The sequence below is a fragment of the Empidonax traillii genome, unplaced genomic scaffold, assembly GCF_003031625.1.
Source record: "Empidonax traillii isolate 1590-97213 ecotype Southwest subspecies unplaced genomic scaffold, ASM303162v1 scaffold1193:size157251, whole genome shotgun sequence".
In the NCBI taxonomy this organism is placed as follows: domain Eukaryota; kingdom Metazoa; phylum Chordata; class Aves; order Passeriformes; family Tyrannidae; genus Empidonax; species Empidonax traillii.
In genome coordinates this window covers 46,606-64,180 of record NW_020956386.1, presented here as the reverse complement: position 1 = coordinate 64,180, position 17,575 = coordinate 46,606, and the positions used below count along the sequence as shown (strand labels likewise).

At 38.7% G+C, this 17,575-nt stretch overlaps 1 long non-coding RNA gene across 2 annotated transcripts in view; it reads left to right on the top strand.

The window, feature by feature from the left end:
- The window catches only part of LOC114069109, a 147,405-nt gene that overhangs the window by 84,313 nt on the left and 45,517 nt on the right, over positions 1–17,575 (top strand). For both annotated transcript variants that reach the window (XR_003573726.1, XR_003573727.1), the window contains exon 3: positions 15,510–15,629. This is a non-coding gene — a long non-coding RNA (uncharacterized LOC114069109). The remainder of the gene's footprint in view (positions 1–15,509; positions 15,630–17,575) is intronic.

The following is a 17,575-nucleotide window of genomic DNA, read 5'->3' as shown; positions in this document are numbered from 1 at the left end:
GCATATTAGATCTTGTTGCAAACCAGTTCTTGGTCCTCCTAATCAAAACCAGAATGCACTCAATGCTCTAATGCAAAATACTCATATAAATTACTTGCATTCTTCTACTTTATTGACATGTCAAAACAATCCTACACGAAACAGGACTGCATTATGCTTTGTCAGCCCATGCACAGTGTTCATTGATAAGACAAACATTTCCTGAGATGCCTGATAAAAAAGCAATCCTAAAAACCCTAGTACCCAGGACAGACTGTGCAGGCTGCCCACTCAGGCTACCTATTAATATTGTATGGAACTGTTTTAGCTTATAAACAGTGGGTGACATAGTGTTATATTTTCATGTGGTTTTTATTAGTTAACAAAAACAGGAACAATATTTGAACAGCACTTCCATGTTTCAAAAGGTAGATGCTTTTAAGGCACATATTGAGCTGACACGCCTCAAGGCTATACCTCATTAGTTTGCTTATGTTACCTAGCTATATATCTCTGGCAACAGAGTAGGTGTTTTACATGCAAATAGAAGATGTGGGCGGAGGACGAAAGAGGCCTGAATTATTCACTTTTCTGCCCTGCAGCTTGTGTAATTGTGCGTGCTATAGCAAAGCGAATGTAAAATACCACAAGCAAGGTCTGAAGATGGTATAAGTTAGTACAGCCCTCTTGAAGCTGACAAATGTCCTGGGCAGCTTCTGTGAAGGGTTAGATCTGCGAAATATTCACTGCTGTGAATGACTGTAAAGAATCAGGTCTGAAGCCCCAGGCTTTGCTTACACATACTAAATAAGCATAGGAAATCAGGGGAGAATGATCTGAAAGCAAAGGTCTTCAAATGTTACTTTGAGATACACGGTTTTCTACACACGTGTACAGGTAATCGGACTCCAGTTAGGCAGATAGATGTCAGGTGGCTGCTCTTGAAGAGTATGGAAAATTGAGGGCAGAGGAGAATTCCTATTCCAAGCTATTAATTGACTCTGTTTTTTGATATTTCATAAACAATCTAGATTGGGACTAAGACTCTTAGATAATGTGATGGTGGCATTGGTCAGTACACAATACCAATGTCAGAAAAATGTGTGAAAACTGGAATGCAGTTTCTGAGTTAATTAATTGCTCAGCACTGGTAAAGCAATGTAACCATTTATTAAAATAGACAAGGTTTTGTGTGCAATTCACAGCTGAATTGCCTGCTAATTAAGAAAGAGCTAATACTCATTTAGATAATAGTCTTGTCAATAACTGTGGACAAAAGAAAGAAAAATTTTATTAACTGGAAAAAAAATGGGATGGATGACTTCTGGATATTGAAATCTGAAAAAATTAATGATCTTGAGAGATATTGATACTAAATGGTACCAGACACTTCCTGTTGAGTGATTACGTTCTATTAGACAGCTGCCAGACACTTTTCTCTCATCACTCATCATTATCATTGGCTATGGTTTTATTGTGTTTTTGATAATGTACTTGAGGGAATATTTAAATATACTGTGTGGGAGTAAAGAGGATGGGAATAAAAATTTGATTGTATTAATTTCTCTGTTTACCTACTGACAGGAATTCCTGACTTCATAATGTGTATAAAGATACAGTTTTCAAATATCCATAGACATCTTATTTCCAAAACTTGGTGGAGGGACAGTCCAAGCCACAGATGGGGTTTGGGCTACATCCAGTAAAGGACTTGAGTGTCACAGAACATACCTGGTAAGGTAAATGGCTTGCAGAGAGTGATTCAGCGTGGCTTTCCTGGGAAGACATGGCAACTCAAAATGAAACACAAAAATGGGAGCTCCCAGTAAGTGCAGGGACATTATGAAAGACATCCTAATTTTCAGTGCTGATGGCTTCATCCTAGTATGTTTCATGGTCCAGGACCTTACTTCGTTCTTTCAAAAAATCCGATCAGTATTGGCTCTTTCCATTTACATGACCAACAGTGCTATCCCTGCCATCACCACCTTAAAGGATTACTTAGAGTTTATGACTTGCCTGGAAAGTGAGAGACTCAGATTTGCCCTTCTCAGCCTTCCAAAAACATCTCTTTCAGGCTTATGCCTTAGAGACCAAATCCCTGGGCTTGGCAAGAAGTAGATCTGAGTTCTTCAAGTCAAACAGGTAAATTGCACAATGTGAGCCAGATTGCAGGCATCAGGCAGAAAACTTAATAGTTTTTTTTTATGACACACTCCTGTAGTCTCCTCAGGCAAAGATTTCCCTTTCCTCCATGCCAGAGAAGTTTGCATGCTTTTCCATAGACCCTAGGAGTAAGCTTTGACTTATCTAACCTTAGACATCTCTAGTGTAAACTTCAGCTTCTGACTGAATCCTCGAGATTCCGTTTATAGACAATATAAGGAACAGGACTCTCCTGAAGTCTTAATGTATTTTAAAGCAGATGTGCAAAATAGGTGGGGTGAATCCTGCCTGAAAATACATATTTTTTTCGTCTAAGGAGTTTAAGGCAACTAGCTCAAGATACATTTCTAGACAGAGGTGTGCATATCAGCGACATCCATATAAGATAAATCCCCCTCTAGAGTTAAAGGTCTCCCACAACTAAAAGTCATCAAAGGATGTAGTAGAGAGTGAGAAATACACACTGCTCCCTGTCTCCTTCAACTTCTCTGTGTCAGGACTCTCCTTTCAAATTTACAGAAATTATACGCAATTGTAATCAGTTGTCCCATTGTAATAATCAGAAAATCAGTTGCGTTCTGTTACTGGACTTTTTGCAAGGATCTGTCTGGAAACCTGCATGTCTTCTATTTTGCATTTCTAAAAGGCCTCAATGAAGAAAATGGACCATTGTGAGTCAGTTTGAGTTAGAGCAGCTTTTCTGGGAAGCTTTTTGTGTGTTTTAGCTATTCCACTTTTCTGAAGTTCATTCTCATATTATTTGTGTTTGGAACAATTTCTTTCTTGAAAACTCTGAGCATAGTACAGTCATGGAGAAGCTGGTATTCACATGGTGTTTTCTTTTTTTTTTTCTTCTTCCCTACAGCTGCTTTAAACTACATCTGAATGTTCTGGGATTAGTGAGTTGTTCCTTGTGGACTTAGTGAGCTCACAGTTTTAGACCTTGACATTGATCAGTGAGACGTGACCAGTTAACTTGACTCTAAAACATATTTTAGCTGGCAGTTTTAATTTTCAGCATTCTTAATGGAAAAATGCAGTGATACGTTGCAAGATGTTGGATGTCTTGGAAGCCCATAACATTTTCAAAATAACAAATAGAAGGAAATAAACTAGTTGCTGAAAAGTTGTAGCAAAGAGGAAACTTGTTCAAGCTTCACTTCAAATGCTAGAATATGCTGGCTGTATCATCAAAAATTAGGAATATATGTGGTGATAGGGAGATTTCACTCCTGAGTGCCTATTACTACATAGCTTTAGGATGTTTTTCTTCAGGTCTCGGCCAGTTTTCAAGACTGAAACTGTTCTCTATTCAGATAGTTCTGCCAAAAAACCTTCAAGTAAAACCAAAGTAACTCATGTGCCTAATTCAATCTTTACAATTTGGACTTTTCTGAAAATGAATATGTATATCACAATTTTCATTTACAAGTCCTTTCTGACAAACACCTATTACCATTAGGGAACCTGTCAACAATCTCTATGTAACAAAGTACATTATTAAGGAGATTTCCCTTAGCAAATGGTAAAACATGGATCGCCAACTGGTGAGAAGTCATTATTTGTCAAGCTCAGTCTAATAAACACTCATTCATTTGGGTTTTGGTTGCAGTGCCCAAGTGGAGAAATGCAATTTTGTGGGATTGTTTATTTTCAACTTGATGCTAAATCAGGAGTGATAGGCTTTTCTTGGCAAGGTCTGCAAACACTTCTGGATCCAGGGATTAAGTTTGCTTGTCTCTGTCCATACTAGATGATTTTTGATTGCTACTACTGATGAATATGAGGGCTTAACTGATGGCCATAGAGTGAGGACATAAGAGGTCATTTGCTCAAGGGGCTTAACACTGACATCTTGAAGAGAGAGTCCTTGGAATGAATTCAGCCATATACTCAACGTCAGGGCCATCTATTGCTATTTATGATAACTTCAAAACCCTGTCTCCTTAAATCACAGAATCATTAAAGTTGGAAGAGATCTTCAAGACCATCTAGTCAAACTGTCAACCCAGCACCAGCATAATCACCCCTAAACAATATCTCCAAGTGCCACATTCAGATGCCTTTTTGAACAGTTCCAGAGATGATGACTCCTTCCTGGGCAACTTATTTCAATGCCTAAGCATTCTCAGTAAAGAAAAAAATATGCTAATATCTATTCTGAATCTCCCCTGGTAAAATTTAAGGCCATTTTCTCTTGTCCCTTCACTTGATACATGGCAGAGGAGACCTATCCCCACTTTGCTACAATCTCCTTTCAGGTAGTTGTAGAGAGAAATGTCTCCTATGAGCCTCCTCTTCTCCAGACTAAACAACCCCAGCTCTCTCAGCCAATCCCTATAAGACCCTGTGCTCCAAGACCCTTCACCAGCTCCATTGCCCTTCTCTGGACACCCTCCAGCACCTCAGTGTCTTTCTTGCAGTGAGTGGCCCAGAGCTGAACAGGATTCCAGGTGTGGCCTCACCAGTGCTGAGTACAACAAGACAATCACTGCCCTGGTCCTGCTGGCCACTGTTCTTGATACAGGCCAAGATGCCGTTGGCCTTCTTGGCCACCTGTGTACACTGCTGGCTCATGTTCAGCTGCTGTCAATCAGCATCCCCAGGACCTTTTTCACCAGGCAGCTTTCCAGCCACTCTACACCAGGCCTATAGCAATGCACCAGGTTGTGGTGACCCAAATGTTTTAATATGTTTTGTCTTGAACAGCACAGAGGACCTATGTAATCACTGTTGTTTATACTTATATGAAGACATCCAAGATCTTACCAAGAGGAATGTATTATCCAAAGATGGGAAAAATTGAATTGATGATGATACGATTCTCCATGATGGTAAAGCTTATCAGGCATAGGTTTACCAAGACTGTGGGAACACAGTCCAAACTCATAAATAGTCCACTGGCTTAGAAATCCTAACATTCAGGTCTCCTTTGTTTTTCTATACTCACATTTATGTTAGATGTGGAAGTCCTTTTGATCTTTTTAGGTCTCTAAAAAGGAGAGGCAGTGTGCGTGCCATAAAGGCTAGTAAAACTAATGGACCTTAAAAGTCTGTGACCACACATTGTGAAATTTCCTTTGATTTAGGGAGATGAACAAGCATCAGACTTACAGCAAACTTCAAACCAGTTCCCTCACAATTTATTCAGTGAGAGAGCAAAACTTCACTATGTGCTTGAGATTCACTTGGTCTCTGTCTCAACCTTTGTCTCTCATCAGGTTCATCAAAGCTTTGAGGAGATACAGAAGCAATTTGATGAAAAGCAGACTAGGTCTGCAGAATGATACTGAATATTGGTTTTTTCTTTTTTTTTTTTTTTTCCTTCAGCAACCCTGAAGATTTTTTAAAGCAAAGTACAGTGGCTTTTAACAGAAAAAAGTGTGATTGTAAATGGTTTAAAGTGGAGCATCTAGACAGGAAAAATAATATTTCATTTCATTCCCCCAGGCTCTTAAAAGCATCTGGTAGCTGATGAACCCTTCAGTAGCAGGGAAGTAGGAGGTCAATGTTAAACTGAAAATGTCATGCAAGTGTCAGATTCCTCCTCTTTTGAAGAGTCTCAACAGCTTTTACCTACACTTTGGCCTAGCCCTTTTCATGAGGTGGTAACAGATCTGAAAGGCATTGTTGTTTTTATTTTTGTTACCAAGAAACTTTCCCTCCCTTTCATTGTGAAGTTAAAAATAAAGACAAGGAAAACTAGCCAAGCAGTTCTCTCTCTCCCCCTAAATCACCTTGATGTTTGTTGTTCCAAACAGACTTATTTTCCAGCTATGCCTGGCTGTTTGGTAGGCTGGTAAAGAGATGAAGGATGTTTGAAAAAATGATTTCTGCAGAGTTAGACTCAAGGAGAAAACACTGAAAACTTCTTTTAGGCTGTTTCCTCTTGGATTATTGAACTTCTTTCTGTTCAGTCAAGGTATTTGGACAGCTGTTCAATCAAGCTCTTTCTTAGAGGCCATTTGACAATAGATGTCTGTGCCAGGGTCACCTCACTGCATTTTCAAATTCATCCTAACAGCCTTACCATCCCCTTGTATCTTACTGCAGCTCAAATCTCCATGTAGACTCCCCATAACTACCTGTCTCTCACCTTTATGGCTTAGGTTGTGCCCGTTCAACAAAGCTCCCCCATGCTATTTTATTCCTGGCTCTTCCTCTTTTATCTTTGGTTGTCCATATTCCATTGGCTCCTTTCTGGGCTGCCCTGCCTCTGCCTGCACTTCCACCACTTAGCTGCCTGACATGTCCTGATGTTGACAGCTGAGCCCTCAACGCTGTCTCTCTATGCTGGCACCAACAACTGACACTGAATTTTAGGTTTCGCTTATTTGTAAATTTTGATCTGTTTCTCGAAATAATGCTCCAATATAATAACCATTATCATCATCATCATCGTCATGATCATCATCATCCTGGTGATCTAGAAAGACACCATTAAAACTGCTTACATCTTCATGACCATGAACATAAATTTCAAGTCCAACCGTATAGCAGAGGCCAAATTTTACCAGTGCAGAAGTAGAAGTTAAAAAGACCTCTTATGCATTGGATGCTTACTGGATGATATATTCACCTTTACTGTCATGGGCAAGAGCAGAAGGTAGGCTGGCAGTGAATCTACCTATAAAATGTTTACACTCTACCCATTACAATAAATGAATAGCTACCAAATGCTGAAACCTTGGTAATACTGGCACTGAAATAAGAGGCATAAGTTTTAGTTGGAATTGGTTGGAGACACTATCCTGGGCTCCTGTCCTTAGCAGAGACAGTTGTTCTCAGATGACAACAAGACTGCTGAAACAGAGCTGCTGAAACAGCATCTCTAGGATGCTGACGAACTATGTGTACAGGAGTATGCAACTGGGAAAAACCTGCCATCAAACTGCATTTGAAGCCGTACAGCACCCAAAAATCTCAGGAGCGTATCGAAAGCCCCAGACACAATAAAATGGGAAGACTGAAATTCTTTTTTTTGGTAATGTGTAAGATGTCAATCAAGTGGAGCACTGTAGCAGCGTGGACACCAGTGGGCAGGAAGACATTGGGAATGACAAAGGAGACAGTAGTTGCTAAAAGCCATTGCCTCACTCGTCAAAAGAAAATCTGAAAGATGTCTGTTGATCTACATAGGGAATCACAGTGACCCAGAGGGGAAGTGAATTGCCAGAATAGGGTGCCTGGAGAGCTTCTGCCTTTGGGAATGTCTCCAGCCCCACTAGAACCTGTTTTTGCAGTCTCACCATGCAAAGTGGGCAGGAGTTGGGTGGTTCATGTCACTCCAGTACATTTGATGCAGGTCTGAGAGCAGAGCCTGGCTGGCACTCAAGACTTCTCTGCCCTTCTCTTCCTGCCAGATGGAGTCTTTTTCTTTCTTGAAAGCTACTGATCGTTCTCCTTCAGTCCAACAGCCTTCAGGAAAGGGGTGAATTTTCAGGGATGTGGTCTGAGAAATTCCTTCTTTTTCTCATTAGTTTCTGCACTGACTGCAGGAGGGCAGCAAAGTTCTGGCAAAACTGCTGCACTTTTCTGTTTTGAAATAAGGCAACTAGCTGGCAGTGCCCTCAATTACAACCTTTTAGAGAGATGCCCAAAGCATAATAAACAGGCATTTATAAATCTATTGCTGTCACAGAGCTTACAAGTTCTTAGTTTAGTTGCCTGTGCTTAGCTGGTTGTTTTCCTTCTGCACAGCAGTATGTAATTAAAATACTCCTGTGCAGATTGCAGCCCATTTAGAGCTGAATCCTGTTAGATGTTGAGCAAAATTTGAATAGTGCTGAGAGATATCAGCTGCCAAGGAAGAGAGAGGAGGCTCAGAGTAGTCTGAGTTGCCCAGCATCTGGCAGAGTGCCTTAACATTGACTTGTTCTTATGTTAGGATAAAACTGGCAAGGAACAGGGAAGCAGTTTAGGGCTCAATTAACAAACATCCTTTAGAAAATGTATTTCACTTTCTGCCTTAGGCTTTGCCTTAGGGCTAGCCCTGTTCACAGAGTAAAACTGCTTATATACATAATATCCTGTAAACATTCATCCCCTCTATAATGTGGGCAATTTAAAACATCTCAATGTCACAGACACCTCTGGAAAGGGAATCAGTCAGGCTGGTATTGGGTGAAATTATTCAGTAGAATATCTAAGATTGATTTTTAAAGGTTTTGGTTTGATTTTTTTGTTTGTTTTCTGTTTGGTTTTGGTTTTTTGAAAGTTTTTGTAGCATTTGAACCAGGACAATTAAAATAGCATCTTTTGAATTTAAGCATAAAGTAGGCTGGGCTGACGGAGTCATATGGCACAAGGAGACTGTTGCTTTGTCATAGGTGTGGAGAATATTGTGGTGGAGAGAGCAAAGCTTTACTGATGTTGGAACCTACATTAGACAAATCTAACTATTATGGCAGTGGCCACTTCTTTCCTGTTGCACTTCACAGAGGGCCTATAACTGTGAGTAGTTTTGACTAACTCCCTTGTGTATTCTTACAAAAGGTTATATTATGACAAAGAGGAATTTTTCGTTTTTTTTTTTTTTTTTGAGAATTGTTTTCAGAGAAGCAGGGAGAAGCAGTGGAAGTCATCTCTGCAGAATGACTGTGACAGGGGCCATGATACTGTGATTCACCTTCTAGAAGGAGCTACTGCCTGGAGACAGGATGTCCCACTGCTCCTCTTCTTATCTGCAAATCATCTAGGAGATTGGGGAATTGAGACTCTTCAATGCATTACAATCCTTGTACTACCTTAATGGGGTCAGTGGCCATACTACCCTTGGCTGAATTTTCTGAGGCTTTGCAGAGGTCTTTGTGCAGAAGTTAAAACTAAATCAATAAAAGGTCAAGACGAGCATCCATCTGCTTTATCTTGCTAAATTTATTTCTGATTATCTGACTTTATGAGACCTTTTCACCTCTCCTCCCATTCAAGGCAAATTCAGAAGGTATCAAGGGAGAATAAATCCCTCCAGATCAAAGGGGTTCACTTAGTCTTCATTCTGTTTGTCTATACAGTTTCCCTAAGTTGCTATGACAGTGCCGAAAAAGATCTACCTAACACTTCTATTTATTTTTTTCATTTTGAAGAGTAGACAAGAGTGTGTCTGATCACACCTTTTCTTCATTCCCTTTGGAGAAAGGCACAGAATAATATTTCTAAATGGAGCTGACTCAAGATTTCTTAGCACCATAAGCAAAACTGACTTTTGCTGCCCACAAGACTGAGCTTGGGGTTGTTCATGCCATGGAGAAGAAATAGAAAGCAAAACCGATATGCACAGTGAGATAATGAGCCCTGGAGAGCAAGGCTTGCTGGTTTTACTTCTGCAGGAGGAATAGGACACAGGGCTGACCTTTGGGAAGGAGACCCACCACCTCATTTCCTTAGCAAGAGAAGGCACAAGAACCAGCCCACAGGGAGTTTTATATAGGCTACCATAATTCTGAGCAACTATAAGCATGCACAGGATCTGCTAAATGTATCCAAGTGGTAGTAACTGATATAAGTATATAAAATGCTTTAATAAACAGAATGAGCGACAAATTCTTAAAGAAAACTTCTTTTGCAATCATACAGTGTTATTTTTATCTTCATTCTTGCTTATGAATTGAAACTACAGTTGTTATCCAGATTACGTAAATTCAATTTTGGTCTGGAAGTTTATTTTTTTCAGATGTGTGATACGAAAAGAATACTAGAGTATTTAAAATTTCCCCTTGAAAATCTGTTCAGATTTTAAATAGGAGTCACAATTAAATATTACTGTCAAAGATGGATAGTAGTTTTTTCATCTTTGCTGAGACTGGATTTTTTTTCCCTGCAGTCCAAAATACTTGAGTGCTTTGTCTTCCAGGGGGGTGAAGTCCTTTGTTTTCTTACTGTAATATCTTTTGATGTGGCACCTGCTGCTGTTCTTACTAGACTTATTCATAATCTAGTTTTACACACAGATCTAATAATGAATATAGTCTATTTTTTTTTCAGTTCTGTTTCATTGTCTGCCTCTATTATTTCATATTTTAAGCTGATAGGGCATGAAATTGTCTACCAGTTTGATTGTGTGGTACCTGGTAGACCTGAATTCAAGTGGGATCTCTCAATATTATGTCCATCATAATTAGCCATTCATGTTGCATCAGCAGGAACGAAATCTTCTGAAGAACTTGCAGCCCTTTCAGTTATAGACTATCTTATATTTTGTTAATAAGGCAGAGATGTTGCATATCTTCATCTGTAATGTCTTTTTCAGTATGCCTGTATAATCTGCTCCTTTCATTTACCTCCTTTTTTCTGCCCTTCTATTCTGCTGTCCATGTCCATTCATCCCCTTCTCAAACAAATAGTTCAGAACTTTTTGTGGTATATTCCACAGAGTCCTAGATTACAACCTTTGTTTGGCTTTTATGCTTACTTGACTGGACCTTGTGCAACTGGATAAAATCCTGACGGGGTTTAGTAGAGTTGCTTGTGGTATAGATTAGGAGAAAACTGGTTTGGTAAGTGTGTAAAGTAATCAAAATTCAGTGCAGGATAAGGAAAGGAGATGTTTAAAAAAAGCTCTTCTGATTATTTTGAAAAGCTTCCAGCAGGTTGTTTGGTACCTTGATATTTCCTAATACTGTCTCATTTATAAACCAGAATGGCAAAGATGCTTGTAGATGAGAGTGAGGCTCATAAAGAAAAGAATCATTAAGACATTTCAGCTCCTCAGGAAATGACGACTGCTGAGTGTGTGTCTAAGGATGAGCTTATGGTTAGAAAGCACAGTTTGTAATCATAGCCTGTGAATTTTTTCTACCTGTACCCCAAATTGCTTGTAATTCACCTAATTTCTCCCATTCTCAGTGGCTATAGCAATACCACTTCACCTTGTAAAAAAAAAAAAATTATGAAGCACAGCTTTGTTTCTCTTGAAAAGCAGTATAGTATCCATTTGTTGAGAATAGTTTGGGATTCACGGACTGAAAATACTTTTTCTTCTTTTCTTTTCTCCTTCTCATACAAAATATTTGCACTCTTGATACCTCTTTCATCCTCCTCATGTTCTAATTGCTTGTCAGTACAAAAAGACTCTGAGTTGGCAATATTTCATGCAGCACCACTGCACTATCTTCATCTCCACTGCAATTAATGGTCTTTCATGTCCAGCCCCGTGTTCCCAAGGTCAAGCTGGTTTTGCTCAATATGACCAGTAAGGTAGCACATGTTTCCATGTTGAGTCCCACTGCTATTTCTGGAGGTATCTCCCATTAATCAAGAAGGCTACTTTGTCATAGTGCAGCTAATGTTATCACCAAACTTTAAGTACAAAGTTGGAATAATAATGACTTCTGTTTCGTTAGATGGAGTTAACACAGCTGAATAGCTTCCCTGATGGTTTATTATATTAGTCTTTCAGCACATTGACTGATTTGTTTTTATTACCATGAAAGCTTTTGTCTTATGAAAATTACTTAGGACCACAGGTCAATGTTTTTCATGTCACATCTCCATAAGAAGTACACTGCTTCGTTATACTTTGTATTCTGTCACTGCAACCTGTATGTCACTTAAATTTATTTGTCATGAGACCACTGCCAGGCTGCCATTAGATTGTTAAAGGATATTCAGGAAATGTTGTTGCAGTAACCTTTAGAGGAAGACATATGGAAATGGACTGTATCTGTTAATTAACATTTTGATATGCAAGCCTTCTGAAGTATAAGGCCTGGTATGGATCACTACACATGAGCAGAATATTTAGAGGGATGGTGATCCTGTTTTTTTCTGAGGCAACACATGCTCCAAGTTCAAATTGCCTATCTGTCTATTTAAACTAGGAGACTAAAATGTTAAAGAACAAAAATGAAGTCCATAGAAAGATCAAAATATATGTCTCTCTTCTATCCATCCACACCAGCCTCCAAAATTAAAATGGTCTGTGATGCTTGTCTGTCTCAACAACGTTTAAAAATTGCAGCTCACAGAAAGACAACAGACAGCTTAAGGGATAGATAGGAAAGAAGAAAATGTTGATCAGTTTGAGAACCCATGGGAGTAGCTTCTGAGGTGTTTCAGGTTAAACTGAAGCACGGATCCCAGGTCTTGGACACATCACCCTCCCCTTTGGAGAAGGCACTGACAGAGAAGAGGTTACTATGAGCTAACATGCTGTGATTCTTCCCAGAAATGTCTTGAGAATAAAAAATTGGGCTGCATGCACACAAACTGAAGCTGGGGAGAAAAGAGCTTTCCTGCCTCAGACACTATGATCTTTTACAAGACCTGTATTTTAAGAGATATTTAGAACATTAATTGTTCATACTTCAGGGCTGGTCAGAATTTCTGAAGCTAGAGTTTTTAATGCTGATCCCACAGTAAGTACATGGAGATGGCATAATCCAGCACTGTTGAAGAAAGAGGCTCACTGCTTTTCTGCTTGAAAGCTTACATCTGCAGTGGTTCCCTGACGTGGTTTGGGTGTGGGGCTGCACAAATTCTTGTGGCGGCATAAATTAACACAGGAACATGCTGGGTTTTTGGAGGTGGCAGAAGGGAGGAACTGTGTCTAACAAATCAGATTTGGATTAAAACAGGAGCAGTAGTCCCAACAGGCAGGGGCTGGCAACATGGAGTAGGGATAGAGTGAGGCTGAAGCAGGTGCTGGTAGCCCAAGCAAGTATGCTTACGTGAAAATACACATGGATAAGTGTGATATATGTGAAAATATATATGGATAAGTGTGATATATGTGAAAATATATATGGATAAGTGTGATATATGTGAAAAGCATAGTGATAGACAGCGCAATGAAATCCACAGGCTAAGGAAGACAGAATTATTTGCTCTGAAAGGAATGATGTTGTCCATCAAACCTGGCAAACACCAATTTTGCAAGGTTCGACCTACCTGACCCCACTGTATGTTAGCCAAGAGCTGCAACACAATCTGAAGAGCCTAAAAAATGGGTAGGGAGCAATTGAATACAAGCTTCTTTCCTGTGGACTTTTGGGTAACTGGAGGAAATTGAAAATTTGTGGTAAACTCAGACAAAAGACTGATGGCTAAATCAATCTTTTTATACTTTCCCAAGCATCAGGTTTCATAGATAGCTCTGTGATTTCTGGTTATGTGCATGTGCCTAGGTAGCTCTGCTCACAGCATCCCTCCAAGCATTAGCATGTTTTTGTTCTTTTGGGTTATTGCCTGGCACAAACAATATAAAACAGGTCACAGGAGCTCTACAATCAAGCTGAAAATATCCAGAAAATGCAGCTGTGGCATTACATATTTGAGAGAAAAAAATACTGAGAGACCAGAAATATAGGAAGCCAATATAATTATTGTTTCCATGTTCACTGTTGTCTCACTTAGGTAAAAACCAAAACAGAGGCATCAGAAAGAACTGCAGTGTACTTTTCATGCAGGTTTCTTTTCACTACAGTGTATTTCAGCATCCAAAATTACACTGCTGGAAAGGTTCTTCCTACTGAATTTGTTGCTTTCTTTAGAGTTATTCTTTTTCCTTATTGCTTACAAACTTGAGGCTAACCAGTAATTCTCAAAATTTTCTGAAACTGGTTTGCTCTGTGAAGCAAATCTGGATGCCCACAAGTTTTGTTTGAATTTTGGGGTAGCAGTAAACCCTGTTTTCACCTGGCTTGGGTGAAATAAAATGCATTGTAACGTAGACATAGAAAAAAAGAAATTGCTTTAAGGAATATTCCAATGCAGTTCACTAACCATTAAGTATTGTTCTACTTTCCTGAGCTTAAATCTCTACTGACATGAATCTTTTATATCCTGCAGTGCAAGTTGTACTACTTGGATAACTAATACAGTTATTATTCCAAACTGAGAAAGTTTGGAATTGGTCATGATCTTTAAGCAATTGAATCTCTATCTTGTGATATTGAAAAGTTTTTATGTTTTAGTAAACAACGTAAAATTCTTGAATGTATTCCTGAACTTGGTTTTAGCTATTACTGATTTAAAAAAAAAAAAAAAGAAAAAAGAGTCTGAAATGTGTTTTTGAGGCAGTAATTTGCAGGTATATTTTCTGTGTAGTAGTAGATTTTGGTTCTTCATCCTTTTTCCCCTTTTATTTGTGGCTCTTAATGTGAGTTTATTAGCATGGGAATTAGAATAATGACATTAAATAAGATAAGCAGACAATGACAGAGAAATAAAAGGGAATTGGGAAAGTCACAGAGGCAGTTCTAACAGAAACAAGGCCAAAGCTTTTCTGGCTATATAATTGTGCCAAATTCAGCAACTGTTTATGGAAATTCTATATACTGAAATATGGCATTGTTTATCTGGAGTAGAACAGAATAAAGTTGTTGAACAGTTTATTTGTTTCAAAAACATACTTGGGGCTAGCCTAAAACTAATAACATTTTTAGGCCAAAGTGGTCAAAAATATATTGATTTATTTTACTTAGAATTCCAAGCTGGTATCTTCATGAACTTCACAAGGTTTCTGCCATCCTACTTCCTGAGTTTATTAAGGTCCCTGTGTACTGGAATGTGGCTTGGTATCTGCTGTAACCATCATTCCCCTAAAATAGACATATGTTAGCCTTGTTTCTAGTCATCAGGGACCTCCTCTGACTGGTACAGTTTTTCCCAGGTGATAGGCAGTAACCTCAGAGTCATGTTGAATGCCTCTGTGGACAACCAGAGGAGCCTCTTACATTTGAGTATGTCCAGGCTGTGGGCAGTTCCTGTCCTACTGCTCCCTTGCTGATGGTTGCCCTTATTGTTTGCAGACTGTACAAAACACAAAGGTCCAGGAGCATGCTTTGCCTGTGCACATAAAGGGCAAAAATATATTTAACCTTTCCAGTGCTAGTTCTTCTTTTCTGCCCATCAGCACACCCATGTTTTCACTGCAGCTTTCTTTTGCAGGCTCATGAACCTGTAGAATCCATCTTTGTGAAGCCTTTAAGCATCAGATGGTTTTGGCTTTCCTGATTTTGTCTGAAAACGTGCAGTTGTAATTGTTTTATTCCCTCTTCTTGCTTCCATTCCTTGTATATATTTGCTTTTTGCATTTTAGCCCTCATGAGGGCCATCAGACATCCTAAGCCAGCTGACAGTTCTCTTTTTACCTGTTTGTGAGATCAAGAAGTATTTTGCCTGTTAAAAACATCCTACAGATAATATCTTCTGTAGTCCCATAAATGGGAAACAGTCTGAAAGAAAAAACTTCAGTAAAAGCAATCTGTTTTATAAAATCATAATAAAGTGCAAAAGTTATTAACAGAAATTGTAGGGCAACAGTCTTTAGCAAAAAATGTTTTACTGATATTGATAGAAAGAAATATTTTTTCTTGGTCAATGTCTGTTCTTTGTTAATCTCTTTTTCTCCCCCCTATCCATAGGGAATGAATACCACGTAACCAGACAGCCATAAATCTTCAGCTGCAGACCACTGATAGGAGTCTATAGACCACCAGTTTGGGAAACCTCTGCTTTAAACCTCTAAATGATTCAACATTTGTGTAAGTCAGACACATTCTGGTATTATGTAACTAAATAATTTTATAGCCACGTTCATTGTAATACTAAGAGGTTCAGACACTGTATGAACTGTTTACTTTTGCACATTGTCTCTCTAATAATTAGGTGATAAAAAGTGAAAGTGTATGTGAATTCTAGATATGTCCTTCAAATGTGCACAGAAAGCTACATGCTGTTTACAGTCTGTTAAAGAAATCCTTGCCACAGTCACACATCTGGTTACATGGTTTGAGTTTGTTATTGTTGTTGTTGTGGTTTTGGGTTTTGTTGTTTTGTTTGGGGTTTTTGTTTTTGTGGTTTTTTTTATGAAACAATATCGCTAAACAAGTAAGGTCCTATTATACTGGTATTTAAGTTAAGGCCCAGCTATTCTTATTTAATAATGCAACTGACATGTAGAAAAGACTTATCTGACAAATACTCGGAAAATATTTTGTTGTCCTAACCAACCTGGATGTTTCAGGCAAAGATGAATATTGGTATTTGAACTTCCTCTGTTGCTCTGCCCTTTTATTACTTTAGAATGAGAGATACTGTGGAAATGCTACAGTATTACAAGGGGGAAACAATTTGACTAATATAGGTTGAGATGCTTTATGAATGGAAACTGAAACACAAGCTATAGAGAAATCACTTAAGTCATTGCTGAGATGCATCCATCCCTGGTAATGCATAAAAGTTAATTAACAGTGCAGAGAACGGAGCAATTTGGAGAGAAACATTACTGGATGAGGATGTACAAAGAAAGTGAAATGTCTTTCAGTTTACTGACTAAGGATAGATGAATATCTTCAAATGTCCATAACTGACCTTGAAAGTAAGGAGGGAGAGTCTGTTTGGAGATGTTCCTTGGGGTGCTCTGTCTGTGGGAGTAATAGGATAAAAGAACAGGTGATCAGGTTGTGATGTGAAAGATTAAGGCCTTTTCCATCCTAATGTCTGGTAGCTATTGAAGGCTGCCACCACAGAGCACTTAAATGCAGAAAAGAAAACATTTTTACTGATTGAACATACATAAGTATGTCCACCTAATGTAAATTGTGGTTTTCTGTTGTATGTATAGTAACTGCAAGAGGAAAACAGAAAAAGCCACTGAGTACTGGATACTGGATTTCAAGCTTGGATACATTTCAAGACAAGGAATTGTAAAGCCATTGTTTTGTGTATTTAAAGCTAAACTAGAAACTACTGCTTCAAGTATTTTGAGAACTGTCCTGCTCTGACAAGGAGGCGGACTTTATGATCTTAATAAATCCTTTTAGACTGTATTTCTTGTTATGGAATGATAGAGTTTCGATAGGCTCAAAAAATTTATTAACCTCATTCATCTATTTGCTTAGGCCTTGCTGTTTTCATTCTGGGTTTTTCTTTGGAGGGAACTTGTGTATAGAACACTTGGTGGAAAATAAGTGCTCAATCTGTGTCTGCTCCTGATAGCTGAATTCTCCTATCCTGAGTTTGCTTACCATTTTCTAGATAGATTTGGGATATGGAGTTGGTGAACAGTAACTGGCTACTACTAGTGTGGTCAAGAAGAACTAGGATGCAAGAAAAGCCTCAAATCTCCCTTGATTGCATGTCTTCTGCTACCACTTTCTTCCCTCCTAGATTTTTCAGAATTTTCCCTTGTTGTAGGTTCTCCATGCATGTTAAATGAGGTCTCATATCAATGTCAGTGTTATGGGACTTTAAAGCTTTAGCCCTATTTCTTCTACTCAAATGGTAAAATGAAATGGATCTGTCTGCATCTTCATTCAGGTTAAGAACAGTTAATATTATAAAAAATTTAATATTATAAAAAAATTTCCATTCCATGATCAGTTTGTCCAGAAGCTCTCTTTTCTGTCGATATCCAGAATGAAGATTTATGAGCGCTGCCTCTTATTTTGAATGGTATAGGTGAAACTCAGTAATTAGTCAACCTGTG